The following is a 6,000-nucleotide window of genomic DNA, read 5'->3' as shown; positions in this document are numbered from 1 at the left end:
TATCAAAGTCTAGCTGCAGGGCTGTGGACTGTAACTCTGTTGACATTTGATCAAAGGAAGTTCAACCACATCATCCAGCTCTGCTGTGATGGGTGATACACTCTGCATTGTATCTGAAGGTGATCATAGGGTCATCAAAGTCTAACTGCAGGGCTGTGGACTGTAATTCTGTTGACATTTGATCAAAGGAAGTTCAACCACATCATCCAGCTCTGCTGTGACGGGTGATACACTCTGCATTGTATCTGAAGGTGGTGTGACCCTTATACCCTGGCAAGCATGGATCCATCTAGCAGACCCTTGCACATGACTGCAGCACTAGTAATTACCAGTACCAATAAAGTCCCTTCCATGGAAGCTAAAGCACTGGTATATTTACATGTAGACTCAGTCTCCTGATTTCAACGAGTGACAGACTTCAGAGGTGAGTTCTGGTAAAACAACTGTCAGTGGTCTGTGGAAAGTCCTTAAACATTTCATTAGTAGCTGGCAGTATTTCAGAAAAGCATTACCTGTTAGTTCTATGTTTGACTGTAGGGAGTGTTGGGTGAGACAGTCATACGTGTCACCATTATAATCCAGTTAGGTGATAGCCCTTATTCTCTGTTCTCAGTGCATCTTATATATACGTCAGTGGGAGAGGTAACACATCCAGACGTTTCAGGCCAGTCTTTGCACAACTTTTTGCCAGCTGTGTTTTAAAATGTTTTTCCTCCTTGCAGTCCCATGGGATTGGGGATGATGGGCACAATGACAACTTGGTTCTGTTTGTAGGGCTGCCCCAATATTTTGCATTATTTCTCCAGTAAAAAGGGTCCCCTTATTGCTCTCTAACACTAGGGGAATATTAAAGGAATTAGTTCTCTCAGTAATTGTTTGTTGTTTTTTTTGCAACCATCGTTTCACCTGCATGTTTACAAAGACAGGCCTCCATCCCGAGAACCTACCTAAAACAACAAGGACATACTCCAAATTACAGCACTTAGGCATCTGAATAAAGTGAATTTGGAAATTTACAAATGGTCCTTCCAGTTTAGGGTGTACAGCTGTACTTCTCTTCTTCTTCTGTCTTCTGCTATTTTGTTGAAATGATGTCCTAACAATATGAAGATTCAAGAATGTGAACAGTACTTTGGTAGCAAGGCTCAGTTGTTTGCACATTAATTTCTGACAAAATGAAAGCCCCTTCCTGATCATTCAAGTCATAGAAGTATTCAATTAAATAAAAACAAGTTTGAACTATACAAATCCTATAGTCTATGTGTAGACTATTAAAAACAAACAAAACATCTTTCAAGTTCTTTAACCTTCCTTTTTCAGTATTAGCTGCATCTTCACATACATCAACATTTTAATGGTGTAGTCATTAGCTCAGTTTATAATGGTATTTGAAACTCTACATGTGAAATTGCAAAGACAATTGGTCTCCTACGTACAGCAAGAACACAACATCTTTTTCTCAAAAGAACTAGAACAACCATACAGACACTGAATGAGCTATCAAGAACAAAACCCGAAGCCTCACAGGGCAGGCTTTTTGATGCTGCATACCCCAAAAATAGCAGGCAACACCGGAGCCAATGCAACCTTTGCCATGTACCCTCAGTACAAGCAATGCGGGCCAGGATGCCTTTGCTTTCTTGGCTGCACTTCTCTCACATTTCACCAACAAGACTCTTTAACCTTTTAGAGACTGGGTAGGCTGAACCCTGGAACGGAAGTCACGCATTGTGAATTTCCTACACCAGCTGAAGCTCCTCTGAGTACAAGTAAACACAGGCACGTTCAGCTAAGCAGCTTTATCCAGCTTTCTAACAGGCCCTGCAGATTACACATCAGCACCTCCACACTTTGGATTTAATTTCCATCGTTTGGAGCGAGCAGAAAGGCCAGTTTCCAACAGCACACAAATGACTGCATTTTGATTGACTGCCAGATGAGGGAAGAGTTTTGTATTTATTAGAACAAAGTGCATTCAGTAGGTAACATGGGAAGCATTACTAAAATTAATAGTTGTTTTTGCCAGTGGTGTTGATTGTTGCAGGAAGTCTGCTGACACCTTTCTGCCTTCCTGAACACAGAGGCTTCATACAGTAAAATCAAGCCTACTATGAAATTAAAACGTCTCTGAGTCTTTCCTAGTGTGTACTAGCACATCCAGTTGTTACCAGATCAACAATAAAAGACACAGGGGACAAGATGTTATTTTCTTTACTGAAATACCTGAAGAACTACCTTCTTCAGGAAAAGAATCAAAAGGACACTAAATGTTTTCTTCTTCCATTGTGATAGGATTGCAAGCTCCTACAAGCTGAAAATCTGCTTTCAAAGTGTTCCTGTGTAGCTTTGGGTAGCACAAACACACACACAAAAAAAAAAAAAAAATCCCAGAGAATTAAAATATTTTAAATGGTACAAGTTTACTTGTTTGAAAAACAAAACAAAACATGCTTTTTCCTTGCTGGCAAAACATTGGCACTTGTAACAACCAGCTGTCAAAGTAAGTGCTGTGTATGCTTTCAGGATGTAAGCTATTTCATATACACTTTTTCAATGTAATCCACCCAGAAAATTAATTTTCTACTAGACCTTCGCCAGTGTGCAAACCAGGAATTCCAGATAGACCTTTAAGTGCATGACAAACTGAATCATTCTTCACACCCCCAACATAACACTTAAGTTAAATCACAAAACTAACCAGGATGAGTGTCATGCATACCTAATATTTCACCAGTTGGATAGTTAAATTAAAAAAAAGTCCACCAAAGGAGTTCAGATTGGTTTGAGAGCTTCTCTCTCCATAGATGTTAGACGCACACGGGTTACAGCCTGAAAAATGCTCTTTTTCAAATTGCTGTTATAATTCACTGACAAACCTGCACATTTCTCCTGATCAATACCACACTTCCTTGTGTGAAGTTTTTAAATACATTTCTAAATACTCCCAATACATTATTCTTTTCAACAAAAGCTGTGAAAAACTCAGAGAAGGGAACCTACAGGAATAAGGATGGAATTTTATAGAGGGCAAGAATATACTGAGAGACAGATTAGGAAAATGCACAGCAAAGTTTGTTGCAGCCTCAACACTCACTGTGGTTGAGGTCAAAGGAACCATGCCAAGACACATTTAATGTCCACTACATTGACACTTGGTCCTATATCTGGGTAACTAAACCTTGAAATTTTGTGCTTATGTTGAAACAGAGTTCAAGCACATTCAATCCTTCTTTTAGTTTGTGTAAACACAAAAAAATCTTGTTCTTAGAAATAAAAGTATAAAATGTTTAAGGCAAATACGATGCAAATACAGGCAGTCAGCAATTCTAGCAATCCAGAACCCTAACTATGGACTATGTGGCTATCTGCGTGCAAAAGGCAGAGCTGCTCTCTACTTAGAGGAGAAGTTGGGCAGAAAAAAATCAATTTCCAGATCAGGAGATGAAGTTAGACACTGCAAAAGTCTTCAAAAGCCATGGGTTCATAAACAGGTAGATGTAGATGAAGGTAACCTAGAACACTTCAACGTATTTTGTGGCAAATTTGGTATTTCTGATCACTCTTACATCCATTCCCTTTGAGAAAGTATAATTTATAAAATGTTGTTTGGAGACTTTTGGTTCCAAAGATGCTAAAAGCAAGTTTGGGGTCTTTTTTTGCCAGGGGGTGAAGGGCTCTTTCAAACACACAACAGTCAAACAATCAAATCACACAAACACTTTTTTTTCCTCTCCCATAAATAACTCTAGTGAACATTTCCTTTCAGTTTCCAGAATTTAAGATGCATATGCAGTTCCATGTGTAATTTCAAGCGCTCAATGAGTAGCACTCCCTGCTAATATCAACCAGTATTATACGTACTTCTACATCAGCTTTACTCCAGCTTCAAGTGCGGTTGTGTTCACCTCTGCAAGCTCAGTGTTTCCAGCCAGAGATTCAATCTGTCAACATGTTCTGCCACTACCATACTCTTTCACCTTTTAGCACCAAGGGGAACCAGGAAAGGCATAAAAAATATGCAGAATAAGTGCATTTGTGCATATGAAGAAATCTACGATAGACATTCCATGTGAAACAGGTGAAGGGCTTCACACTATTAGGTACATCGCTACAGGGGAAAAAGCAACAGAAGTCAGATCACTGAATTACTCCCAGAAATCTCCCCACTACATAAAGTACGTTCTGTTCACGCTTCTGTGCGCTGCCCTGGCGAATGAAGCACTGTTATCAATGAGCCCTCTCCAATGCAAGCTTGGCACTTGGCAACAGCCCTCATGCCAGCTTTGACCCACTGTCAGATTACTGCATTATCTGCATCTGCATGCTTGTTTCATCCATCAGGCAGTCTGGATTAGTGTTCATTTCAACAAGCATATTCCAGAAACCAGATGAGCTACACTTTTCACAGTTATCATGAAGGGTTGGTGGCTGACCACAAGTTTCCTAGCATACCCAAAACCAATTATCCTTTCTAAATCCAGATTCCAGAGCTAAACCTCCTTTGATTATACTTGCTGCCATATCATATTCAGGACATATTCAACTCTTGCATCCCACAATCAGATCTTATTCGGTTCTAATATGTGTCACCATCCATAATTCATTTCAGATGTGTGACAGCATACCAAACACCTAAAATTTTAAAGCTCTTGCATATGAATCGGATGATGAGAAATACACTCCTAGAGGATGGGGGAGAAAAGAAAAAAAGCACTAGACAAACAAACCCTGCAAGCTGATGAAGCTAAAGCAGAGCGCAGGTTCTGCAGTTCTGCAGCTAACTAGCTGCCTCAAAACTCTACACTTGCCTGTGTTTCCTCCCCATCTTCTCATTATTTGAAGGCTCAAGCTATTAATTCACAGAAGTTAGGTATTATTCACCACAACCACTACTCAATGTATGAATTATTCACCGTAACTTTTACAGCTTCCCGTATAATTAACAAACGACAAACATCCACATCACAATTAGGCTACAGCTGATGTAGGAGGATCTCACTAGTGCTCATTCTTACCAAGTAGACACACGTTCTACTCTTACCCAGTAATCTCAGATGTAGAAAATGCAGTGTTATCACAGAATGTAGACAACATTGAGTAAAAAGCAGCATAATAAACATACTTTTTCTGTATATATGACTTCCTTAGATTTATAAATTTCTTACTTTCTGTCATCTTTCATTAAAACTAGCAAATAACTCACAACAAGTAAATTACCAAGCACCTGGTTTGACATCTTGCTGCTTTCACATCTCAGCTTTCTCATTTATTCCATCATTCTTGGCTCAGTCCCTCAAAGTTGATTTAAATTCTATTTTTGCAAAAATAAACTACATTCAGGCGTCATTTTATGAGAGTCAGAAGGACTAATGGATCACAGTGGAAAAAGTTTCCTTTGGAAGAAAAACCATTGCTGAAAAGCTGTGGTAACTATTAGTAAGTGCACTGCAGAGACAGTCAGCGGCAGTCCAGTGCAAACGGTGCCAGGACCCACTGGGTGCGCTGCTCCCCCCACACGTAGGGAGTTGGGCTGAAAAAGTAAGAATAGAAAAACATTTGTTGAGGGGCGGGTGGGTTGTTTTTTTTATTTGTTTGTTTTTTTTAAAAAACGAAAATAGGCTAAAGCTCCAGAAGAATATTTTATCAGCTTTCTCCATACCACCCGTGTGAGTGGCACTGGCTCCATCACAGCTTTTTCTTGAGGCAACATTAGATCAGAAAATTAAACTTTACCTTTACCCTCGTGTTACAAGCTTGCAGAGGTGTTTTCTTTTTTTTAACTGCTGTTCTCTAAAATTATGCAAGGCTTAGACTGCTCTAGTGATAACGTATGTTACTGAACCAAATACTAAATCGTAACGTGAGAGTCTTCTTACTTTATTAATTCAAAGAAATAGTCAACATGTTTGAAAACAATTTACACTGAATATATAATTTTCATTGTAGGTCAAAAAAAAAAAATTATTTAGACTGTAGGGAACAGAACTTGACCTTTCATTT

This window comes from Opisthocomus hoazin, chromosome Z (assembly GCF_030867145.1).
Source record: "Opisthocomus hoazin isolate bOpiHoa1 chromosome Z, bOpiHoa1.hap1, whole genome shotgun sequence".
NCBI lineage: Eukaryota > Metazoa > Chordata > Aves > Opisthocomiformes > Opisthocomidae > Opisthocomus > Opisthocomus hoazin.
This window is presented reverse-complemented; position numbering follows the sequence as displayed.